Source organism: Solea solea, chromosome 12 (genome assembly GCF_958295425.1).
Source record: "Solea solea chromosome 12, fSolSol10.1, whole genome shotgun sequence".
NCBI lineage: Eukaryota > Metazoa > Chordata > Actinopteri > Pleuronectiformes > Soleidae > Solea > Solea solea.
Window position 1 is genome coordinate 22,134,509 of NC_081145.1, and position 12,351 is coordinate 22,146,859.

Genomic DNA, 12,351 nt, shown 5'->3' on the forward strand with positions numbered 1-12,351 from the left:
AACATGCTAAATCAGCCTTAAAAATGTTATTGTGGCAGTTCCTTTGGGGAATGCGATTAATTCACGATTGAAATTCTGTCACTTCTGATAGGATGCTGATAGGACAATACCTCTTGAAGCTACCGCAGTGAGCCGGAAATCCATCAAAATCTAGAGGGATGGTTTCATGTTTGTCAAAGATCCATAGCTCGGTGTGTGAGAAATCTTTCATCTCCCGTATTCTTTCACTGTTTCTCTGCGAAACTGTGTATCAACATATTGTTCAAGCGTGGAGCTAAAGATCTTCAATTGTTCATTTTTATAAAGGTCCGGGGGCTGACTGAGATTGATCCAGGTTATTTTTCAGTTCTCCACCAGAAAAAGCCTTAATCAATATCCTGTCTCTAAAGACACTTACAGCTGATGATGTGAAATGAAGCTGAGTGAGTCCCGTTTTTGTCATCTGCATATCAAATAATCTAATAATCTAAGGACGTGTGCATTTATGTCCATAATATGTCCATCCATTAATGAATCCATTAAAAAAGGAAGGATGATGTTGCAGTAATTAAAGGGAAAAAAAGAAAAACAAACAAGCTCATAGCTTCAAGGAATAGACAAAAAACACTGATATGTATCATTAAAAGAGTTTCCTTAAGCTATGGTGAATAAATGACCAATAAAAGAGGATTATACAGAGTTCTGTTGGTGCGTTCTTAGTTAAACCCTTGGCCATGGCTCAATTTGCTTCAATTCTTAGCTTGGCCAGACAGTTCACTCACAGCAGAAGTGTCTTGATGGTTCCAACTTCAAGTTTAGAGGCCCATGCTCTCCTGGGAACACGGAAAGTTTGCCTGATCTATGCCTCACCACCACTTTATGACCAAGGAAGGTCTTCAGAGACTTAATGTGCAGAGTTGGTGTTGGACCTAAAAGTAGCTTTTATCTTTCTAAACCATTGTCCAATGAGTACAATTTATCTCAGGTGGACTCTAATCAAGCACTATGCACACAGATCTATAAGGGCATGGTCGCACATAAGTAAATGTAGCAATGGCAAACTTTAATCTTCCATTCCCTTTCGGGCATTTCTAAAATAAATCTTTCCTTATCAATATTTAAACACACTGTTTTTGGTATGAGAGTTGCCTTCTTAGTTATGGCTTTAAGGTTGCACCCTCAGGTGGTTCTTCAAAGGGATTTTGCGTCACTCAAGCCGGAAACCATCACACTTCACTGGCGACTGCCTTTGAAATACTCGACCAGGAGCCAAAACAATTGCGCGATTCAGTGCGAAAGCCAATCGGTGTTAAGAGAACATCTGAGACGGTGGTCTATAGTCATCTGTGTGCACCTTTGAGACAAAGAGAGACAGCTGTCCAAACAAGTCGTCGCAGTCCAAACAATGAAAGATCCAGTGGCCATCGTCACGTGGCGAAGCTGGGGCAGCTATTTCTGGACAAGCTCCAATGATTCATCAGTGGCTATTTGGAGATCTGACATGTCTTGCCACTAATTGTCACTCTGACTTATCGTGAGCCTTAACCAGCCCCTTGAGCTCTCATGTGATGTGAGATAATTCAGGCACAGAAACAAAGCAGAGAGAGCAGGTTTCATACACCTGAGGGAGGTCCAATGTGCTTTGGCTCTGTGGTGGTTTATTACGCGGCTGGACAACAAATACTTTTTTAAACATGCACGCCATGTTTCTTACTGTTCAGCGGAATTTAAATCAATCTTTCTCTAATGATATGAAAACACATGCCTCCAAAGGTGTTCATCGCACATTCGTAATTTAATCATCGTTAGCTGATAATACACATGAAATCTTTTCGGTTTTTTCCCCTTTTTTTTAAAATCAACAGACGTTGAAAAATCCATCAAGGACCAAGTTCCCAATTATGGGCAAGTGCAAACTTGCAAAAACACACCGGCGAGTGAATTATCGGACTGAAAATGGTGTAGCGTGCCAGTTTTAAACTGAAACGAACGGAAACAAAGTTTTCGAGCTGAAACAAAGCCAGCAGCGATTTCCAAACTTCTCAGCTTGAAGTTCTCCAAAGCTCTGGGGTAATGTGGACGGCAGGTGTAACTGTAGCAGATGTGTTGTGTTTCAAATCAGAAGCATATTCTACTGTGGATAACATTCAGGCATACGATTCATATGGAAGTAAAATTCGGAGATTTTGTGCCTCCACACTGTACTTAAGACCAGTTCTGCAGTGAATGTACCCCCATCCATCCCTTTTCCACCTTATATCTGCTGGGAGTGAGCAGGGTTATGAATATATGAATGAACTATCTCCCTAAATATTCAGGCGTGTGCTGCCATAAAGTTGGACCTTCCACAACTCCAACACTGGCTGCCCTGGTCGGATTTCTGAAACGGACATTATTGTGCCTGGCTTCCTTTGTGCATTGTTCCCCGAGAATAAATGTTTGCTTCAATAATGAAACTCGGCGGCGCTAACTGTTATGACAGATTTTTTTATTCATATTTGCGTCGCAGGCTCAACATTTCCATCTGGGGCATGAAAACATTCATGGTAAAACCTCCTATCATGATTCAGCGCAGGGATACATATTACTGCAAGATATCCTCATGGAATGTTATTTTTGTGGTCGTATTATGTTCTCCTTTCCATAACAATATCCTCAGTATTCAGCCTGATTGTGTATGCTGGGGTATTTGTGATTAGGATATGAATATGCATATAAACAGCTTAGCCCAAATGTGACCTCAGCTGAAGCATGAGCTCGTATTAACAGGACCAACTCCCCCCTCTGTGTGGACGTGTGTGCAGTATGTGTGTTTATGTTCAATGGTATCAATTCTCACAAACATGTTCTAATCAGCTCGGCATAACAGGCTCACCATGGACACTTGATATGTCGCAGGCGCTGATCATTTTCATATTACACGGCTGATTAATGTCCCTACTTTTACTTCATTATTCTATGGCCATATACGTTCGAACGGGTTTGTGAGATGATATTGAATCGGCCTCATCAGAAATGCAATCAACGCAGGTTTAACTTAAAATATCAGAGCATAAGCAGGAAAATGTTGCCATGAGAAAACTTATTAAAGAGCTAATGACACACAATTACCCACAGCCCACTATGTACCACAAAGAACACTGCGGTCGTCCGCTGCTGGTTTATTGGACAGTTTGCTACTTACGCCCCTCATCTTTGGAGCAAAACTACACTTAGATATCAGGCATCTCACTGGATATTTTTTAAAAGAACTTAAAATGTATATTTTTACTCTAGCCTTCAACTAGCTCCTTTTTTTTATTCAGCCCTTTGTTGTGTTTTTTTTTTGGATTATTTTAAAGCTAAAACCGACTCTTGAGCCTTTTCCTATATTTTATTCCATGCACCCTGTGTTGTATTTTACTGTTTTATGTGCATCTTTTGTTTTATTTCAAAGTTAAAACAGGGTTGTTGTTTTTTTTACTTTTTGATTTTAGACTTTTCCTTTCCATTGCACCGTGTGTTGTGTTTTATTGTTGTATTTGCATCTCTTTTCTTTTTAAATTGTATTTATTAACTTTATTGTGAAGCAATTTCAGCTGCAATCCTTGTATGAAATGAGCATTACAAATAGAGTGTTATTATTATTCTTTATCCACTCAGTGTCATGCACCAAAGTCCATATCAGTGCTTCTATCCTGAACTTCAACATTGCTATTTTTTTTCTTAAGAGATAAAACAAACAAAAACAAACATGTTTTGTAAAAATCTAGAGCTGCAACAATGATTCCTTTATAAAACTATTCTTATGTTAAACAAGTGCTCTGACTTTGCACTGCCTTCAAGGTAAAAGAAACAAAATAAGAGACATCTTATGGTTCAGAAAACAAATTTATCAAGAAAATGTGCCCCACATCACCCTGGCACTGACATTTGCACTGAAAAATGAATGGATTAGGGGCTTAATTGAACAAATGTGCATGAGTAAGTGTTATGACCTTCTTCTGTCCTTCTCTTGTGTGAGTGAGTGAGTGAGTGAGTGTATGATGGGTTGCAGGTGAGCGTGATTAATTGTGGGTGTGTCTGGGTGGATCCTGGAAATTGAATGGTCCTGCACAGGAGGTTGCAGTATAAGACGTCTGCTTGTTTATGACACACATTTATAATGGTTTGTTTAATGTGCTGTTAGTGGCTTATTGGCATTTGGAAAAGAGGGGGGGGGGGACCCAGCTTTGGAGTAACAATACGATTTCCCCTTAAAATCATACCAGCGCCCCTGGGTGCGAGGGTTACAGCCTCTGAACTTGTCTCATCCCGGGTCTTATTTTAAATAGGATGCACTTTGTCTTGCCATGACAGGTGAAACCAGGGATGTGACCGTCCGTGCCATGCACGCACGCACCGCTGGAGCGCACAAATTCAGTCGCACCGCCCTCCTCCTGTCCGCCTGCTGCCGGGAGGAGCAGAGGAGGAGGAGGAGGAGGAGGAGAGCCAGCCCCAGCAGAGCAGAGCAGAGCAGACCGGAGCGCAGCATCCACAGCAGAGTCATGGTACCTTAGTGATGTGGCAGCAATTTCGACAGCTAGAAATGCCCCGTGAAATTCTCGGAGTGAGAGGGAGAGAGCAAATATAAACGAGAGAGAGAGAGTGAGAGAGAGAGAGAGGGAGAGAGAGAGAGAGGGGGGAGAGAGATAAAAAGAGAGAGGGAGGATTCAGCTGCTGCAGACATTTCCAGCGGTGCCTGCCCGCCTGTCGACGCTGTCGCTCGGGAGCGCGTATAGCGCGTCAGAGCCGGTGACTGAGCCACTCCGACAGAAGACAAGAGCGACAGAAAGACCCGAAATAAAGAGAGACCAAGTCCACTTCTCCACGCGTTCCCCGCTGACACTTGGGTTTGGACCCCGCGCTCCTGCTGATGTGGAGGTGAGTGCTGCTGTGGTGAGGTTTGTGTCATGTTTGCTTTGGCACGAGTTGATGTGATGTTTAATGAAGGACTCACAGGTGAGGAAGAAGGACCACGTGGCCACAGGGACGCGCGTGTGTCTCTGTGTGTGTGTGTGTGTGTGTTTTGTTCACGCTGTGTCTGCAGTGTATAACTTTATATATATATATAAGTATATGTATATTTATATATATATATATTTATATGTATATATATATACAGTATATATATATATATATTTATATATGTATATTTATATATATATATATATATATATATATATATATATATATATACTGTGTATATATATATATATATATATATATATATGTGTGTGTGTGTGTGTGTATACAGCAGCCTCCCAGCACTGGCCCAGGCGTCACAGCGTGTGGGAGCTGCGTGTCTGATAACATCAAAAATGCAATAAGTCACAATCAGAGAGCATGAATCCAATTTCTTTTTTCCAGCCGAGCGACTGTTGGCGGAGTCAGAGGGAAAGTGTCCAGACCTTTAACTGTGTCCTGTAACTCCAGTAAACAAAACACAAACAGCAGGAGGCATTGTTTATCTCAGTGAAAGCCATGTCTAATGGAACACAGCCAAATAAATGCGATCTGATGTGTCGGGGCACAGTCTCACACTGGGTGCCATAATTGGCTGGACACAAATCCAATAACAATAATTATAGCAACATTCATTTTATTTGACATCAGTGTCTGCCATTTGGGCAATTTGAGTGTTAATTAACAATAACAGTCAACAAACAAAACAAAAGAACAACCACACAACCATAACATCTATAAATATACTGTATAGATACAAAGTATAGCACAATATAGCATCATTCTACTTTATAATATTGATATATTATCACTATTTCACCATCATGCTGTTTATTGTTGCAGATCAGTCCATTGTTGGGTTTTTGTTCATCTTAAAAAGTTATAATTCCACATTGGTATAATAGGCAGCGCACAAACAATTTGAGACATACCATAATAATAGTTTTACCACAGACGGAGGACTTATAGGATTATAGATTTCAGGTTGAGTTTCTTTGACATCCAATACTGTTTTTGAATATATAAACCAGCCCTTTTACCCCAGAGATATATTTTCAATAAATAAATAAATAAATCACAGCATTACTGTTGTTTTATTTTAAGCATATAAACAGAAATCCAGGAAGAAAAAAACAAATATCTGAAAATGTATCTGGCTCCAGGCCCAGTCTCTAAATGACGGGAATCAACCAGCTAATTAAATATCAAACAACATTTTTTTGTAGATTTAACACTAAGGAAAAATGTAATCTCTGGTAAATCAAAACAGTTTGTACTCCAGCAAAATGAATTAATCTTAATTAATCTTTCCTACAGTGAAATTATACAGTACAGTCCTCATGGGCTGAGCATCCCAGATGCAGGACTTGAGAACGGCTTCTTTTCCAGTGCGAAACCTCTCAATACGAGTTTACTTCAACAATGATTAAACTACAACAGCAACACATCACCAAAAGCGCTCATTGTCCTTAAAGTCGCCGTAGAATGACATCATTTGCCAGAGTCGCTCATGTCCTGCGGTGCGAGTGACAGCTCCATGGCTCATGTTAGGGGTCTGTAGCAGGAGAGCAGCTCATTACAAGTGCAGCAGTCCGGGCTTCCTCTGGCAGGAGGCTGCTGGCTCATTAGGGGTCACCGAGGGGCGAGGCTCCCAGTATGAGCCTCAGCTTGTTACCCGAGCACTCTGTGAAACCTCTGCTAATTGGAATGAATTCATTTTCAACTGACGGATCACAAAGACATACATGAGTCAGTAAAAAAAAAAAATCTCTGCCGCGTGGAAACCTCCACTGTCGTGCTAATGATATTTTTTTTTTTTTTTACTTTAGAAATTTATTCCGTGTAATGGCCTTGACTGAGACAGCGTGTGTCCAAAGAATTTGTGGGAGAGAGAGCACATCTCATCAGCGAATTAAGAAAAGGGGGTGAGTTTTTTTTTTTTTGTGCTGCAGGCGCTGCTGCTGCTGCTGCTGCTGCTTTCTGCCTCTGATCCTCGCTGTTAATATTCCTCATGTCCCATAAAGTGTCTCAAACATTTAGATTGAATGTATAGCTAATTGAGTAACCACTTAATTATGTTTGTTAATTTACTTATTTATTTATTTATTTATTTACTGTGCTAAATTAAATTAGCATGCTGAAGCCATAATGATTGTCTTGCCACCCCCCCCCCCTCCCATTAGATTAGACTCTTCCATCTCACTGCAAATGTGAATACATGATCACATAAATCTAAATGTCACGACACGCTGTTAAAAGTTGCTTTGCGTCGTTAATAGGGACTTAAACAACTCTGAATGTTGTGAATTGCAAATTAATATCATTTAAAAGACGCAATTAAATGCTAATAATCGCAATGAACTATTGATTTTTTGTGTGATTTAAGAAAGATTTGCATAAAGAGTGCATACGGAATGAACAAAATTCCAACGAGTGCAAGTGCAGCGGCCACAGAGTTAAGACACTGATTAACACTGGACACATTTCAGGTGTTGGTATAAAGTAGACGTCAGTCTAGAATTTATATATAAGGTTAATTTTAAGTGGATAAATAAATAAACAAGCAAAATATTAAATGGGGCAAATAAAAACAAGCCATGTTTTCATATTCATTCACACTGTACAAGTCATTTAAATAAGTAATTTTCCTGTAACGGAAGGAGAAGCTTCTATTGACCCTGTGTGCTCAGGCAGAACATTAACCTAGAAAAAAGGCTGTAATCCTTCATACTTTCTGAATGGATTTACATGCAGGCTTATTTCTGTTGCCTGGTCACTGCTGAAGCAGTCGAGGGGAGTGCGTCTGTCCGAGAGAGACGTTTCTTCTAAAATATTTATCTCTAAACTGTATTAGTCAAGGTTTATTACTTCATGCAGTCTGGTTTTTTTTTTTAGGGGAAAAAAAAAAATATTCACAAGTTAAAATGTGGAAAATATCTCCCAGCGACGATATTCTGTTTTTGGAAAATTAATTTAAAAGAGTAAAATTCTTATTTAAAAAAAAAAAAAAAAAAAAAAATGACACTACTTTGCCCCGACATCCACAGGCGGATTTGTACTGTGTGTGAATGAGTTTGGAACTTTTCTGAAGGGTGGAAGCAACTGTTGGAGATGATATCTAGATAGATAAATGTCTTCAATAGTCACAGAATAGAAATAGATTTATAAACTGTCAGAGCAACCAGTGTGCTAAATGTAATGTGCTTCCACCGAGCGGAAGGATTCACTTTGGTGCGGTACATATTTTCTTGTGTATAGTACCAAAATAAGCGGCCCCCACTGTTCCATTTTTGGTACCCTTCCCTTCCCGTAGAGCTAGACCCACGACGGTCAGCTGATTGGGGCGACAGAAAAGCGTCACTCACGGCCTCGCGACCGGTGTTTCTTCAGTGGCCGCAGTCTATTCTCATGCAAAACTTGACAAACCTCCCGTTTTAGATATACACGCGGTCTGTTTGTGATTGGCCCGAACTGTCCGAGGACAGATAGATGGATGCTCGATGGATGTTGTGAGAGCTCACTGATTACTCTGGTTTCATGGCGAGACATTAGTCGTGGTACACAAGTGCACTGAACCCCTCTGCTCTCGGGAGACACTGACGATTGCCAGCATCCTCTGTTTGTGTAGTCTGTGCAGCTCCTCGCTGGATTTTCCCGTGAAAGGTTAGACAAATGCCACAAATAACTGTTGGTCTGTCTCTTGACCTCACTCTAACCCCCCTCCCCTCCTCCCCCCCCCCCCCCGTGTCTCACGATGTTTATTATGTAAGGTGGTACAGGTCACGACTGTCATCGCATGTGAGGTGTAAAGACCGAAGTCGGCTTCAGTGATAGTGGATCTGAGTCGGGCGTGTGTGAAGTGCAATCTCCACTCTTTGCCCCCCGTACTGAGTGACAAGAGTTACTGACTGACTTCCTGCCTGACTGAACGGGTGAGAGAATGAGGCATAGTTACTGCACGCTCGTCGCTCCAGTGCCAAGATTAGCAGAGGAAGGAACTAAAACACTTCAGGCATGAATCCAGATACAGTCAGAGATGCATCAATGTTGCTGTCAAGTGCTTAGCGGGTTCAGTGAGCAGGGGTGATGCAAAGCCTGAATATCATGTTTATTAAGAGATGGGGGGGGAGCGGGGTCTCGTATATTCTACACCATATGCTCATCGTAAGGTTTTCTTCTACTTCAGGAATACAGAATCAGTTGTCAGGTAAAGTTCCTTTTTTCTGGCCTGAACATTTAAAAAATGAACAGTTTTCACTTGTAAGAAGAGCTTTGAGTCTTTTCTAACATGACAACATGTGGAGGTTTAGTCTCCAGCCGTTAAGAGAGCAGACGCGTTGGACAGACATACTGTGATTCATTCAAACACGGGAGAGTTCATTTATCGTGTCTGGACAAAAGCCAGATACAACTACTCAATATACTCCAAAGTGAAGTCGCGATGTTTGACTTCTGCTGGCTGCTTGTCGCTTCACCGTTCACAACACTCTTACCTCACACTTGACCTTTGTTAGATAGTATCTGACAAACGCCGCATGATTGTCGTCAATGTTTTTTTTTTTATTACATTTCTCGAGGACACAAGAGCGAGGGCAAGATGGAGGCCGATGATCTACGTACCTCTCCTGAAGGGAGAAGACAAATCAGAAGGCATTTGTAGAATTTGAAAGAGCATTCTTGAACAAGTACTTGAATCAATAACGTCTGCACACCGTTAGACACATTCAGACTATGAATGCCCCCGTTTTTGATCCAAAAATGGTCCATAATAAGCGAATTACTTTATTACAATCGTTAGCTTTGTGAATGTTAATCGTGCAAAATCACCAATAGTCGTGTCAATCACAGGAATTTGAGGCAAATGCTCACACAGAGGAACCAGGAAAATGTGCCGCACAGCTTAACACTATCCAGTTGATGTGCATGTCTGCGGATGGAAGTAATTAACGTTTGGTGTGAGTTGAACATTTTGATTATTAATTAATTAATTAATTAAGGTCTAAAGTAAACAGTCTGTTAGTTTCATGTCTCCTTGTGACGGTGCTGCTCAAATTAATGTGGGAAAGGTGGAGAAGAGGGAGTTTACAGCGGGATAATGGTGGAGAAATCTACGTTAGGGGGTGACCCATCTACGTTCAAGACATAGACTTAGCACCTTGTTCTCTATGTTGTGAATAAATCCTGCATTTTTAAATTTTTCATAGACATTTTGTTCTTTTCACTTAGATATGATTGTCTTACAATGTGTATTGATTGTCACAGAATCACAGTTGTATCGTGATATTATTGGTATCGTGGATGACGTATCGCGAGGTTCCCGCCCCTAATTAACATCACTCTGTTTCAGAACTTATCGAAATTCAGTTAAAGAGAATGTCAGTTATAAGAGACAAAGTTGAAGCTCCTTAGCAGAAGCACATTCTGGAGAAAGGATTAAGCTCTGGTGAGCACCCGACAGTGTACCAAGGGAATATGTTTGCTGACCTGAAGAAAAATCCATCCCTCCATCCCTTAGTTTGACCACTTACCCTTTGAGGGTCTCGGAGGTTGCTGATCTCAGCTGACACTGGGCGAGAGCACGTGTTCGTCAGACATATAGACGGAGCACCCTTCACAGCGTTTGACCCGCCTCTGTCTCTTACAGTAGGAGGAAGCCAGAGTAGAACATGCAATGAGCAATTGCACCAAGCACGACTGTGTCGAAAATTGGTGCCTGATAATGACCAGTCTCTCAGTATTTGGCTTTTGACTGGTGATCAAATAAGACAGGATAATCATTTCTCTCTGCACACTGATATTATTTTAATAGGCTTTAGGAATGTTAATAACTGTTCGTCGGCCGTCATGGTGGAACAGTGGCTAGCAGTGTTGCCTTGCAGCAAAGAAGGCGTGGGTTCGTGTGATTAAGATTGCGCTAATACATTTACAACAACATTGCTCTCAGCTTGTTTGTGTTCATTTGAGGGGGAAAAAGCAGCTCCTATAGCCGCGTTAAGTCTCCTTGTGTTTTGAAGTGGACAGCTGGTTCTTAATTTGTATGATTGGTTTTGGAAAATACACGAAATTTGCAACCTTAATGGGCGTCTGCTGTGTTTTGTGATGTTTCATTGACCTAATCGTGACTTGATTAACGAAGAAAATAATGAACAGATTGACAAATAATTACATTTAAATAACTATAATGACTTTTGTATACATTAAATATACTCAAGAGTTTTATTTTATGTAGTTTTGAATCACATAGCGACAATAACGTGATCTCCAGGATGGCGTATAAATAATTATGTTTCCTCCACACTAAATAGAGGAAAATAAAAAAGCACTGAGATATGACACATTTGGAATAAGAACATTCCGCTTAGCAAAACCACCGTTCATTAGAGGGAAAAAATAAAAGTTGCTTATATGGCAGCAGTAAGTCGTCGTGTGTTTTGAAGTGGAATGATCTCGCGCTCACTGAAGTGTACTTCGCCTGCTTCATCTTCTGTCTCTTTAACCATTTCCCCTTTTCGGCGTCTTCCCTTCTGACGCTCATTTAGCATAATGTGACTTTCCTCCCATTAGCAAAGAAGGGATGCACTCAAACTGTTTAGTGCAAAGTTTTCCTGCACACACACAAAAAAACCACATTCTCTCTCACAGTTTTTATGTTTGGGTGTCGTTCTGCCTCCTAATATTTCCACCTCAACACATTTGCAGCGACACAACAACTGTATAGCTTTGAAAAACACACAACAAACACTAAACTGCATGAGATATACAAACATGATATTTAACGATATAATTACTGATAAAATCTGTATTTCCAGTGTGAAAATCTATAATCCAGAGTTTCAGCACTGAGAGGAACATGAACACAGAGCAGGTCTTGGAAATCCTCCATAGGAGAAGGGATGAGGTACAATATGCAATACATTACGGTTGGAGGAGCCATCTTGTTTTCTGTAATTAGGACTACAGAGGCGGTAATGGGAGCTAATAGACTGCTAGACAGCAGCGCCCAAGTGCCAAAGAATCAAAGAAAGCGAAAGACAGTGAGTTCCCTCATGAAATATGCATCAATGACAGCGAGATAAAGACTAAAGGCGAACTGTTTGTTTGAAGAACAGGACGGACGGCTGGTGGAAAAAAGTTTGCATAACCATGCCATATTGATACTGTTTTCTCTGTCTTTCTTTCTTGTTTTTTTCTTTGTTAAACATTCACACCAGCTGTTGATGAATGCATGAAGCAGCTTTGATCAAGAAGAGGAGCGGTGCCGAGGTTGTCGTTACAGACGACGACCGGAAGGCAATCAACTCTGCTGGCTTGATGGATTTAGTCATTAATTTTAGTCCTTTTACTTCCTCAAGCTGCTGTGACAGGGTCTCACATAGAGCGGCAACTAAC

At 40.8% G+C, this 12,351-nt stretch overlaps 1 protein-coding gene across 3 annotated transcripts in view; it reads left to right on the top strand.

The window, feature by feature from the left end:
• The first annotated feature begins 4,418 nt into the window (after positions 1-4,418).
• mgat4c (mgat4 family member C) overlaps positions 4,419-12,351 on the top strand; it is a 104,019-nt gene continuing 96,086 nt past the window's right edge. For 2 of the 3 annotated variants that reach the window (XM_058646060.1, XM_058646062.1), the window contains exons 1-2: positions 4,419-4,881; positions 6,792-6,887. The gene's annotated coding sequence lies outside the window, so the exon portion shown is untranslated. The remainder of the gene's footprint in view (positions 4,882-6,791; positions 6,888-12,351) is intronic. The other variant, XM_058646061.1, reaches the window with a different exon arrangement.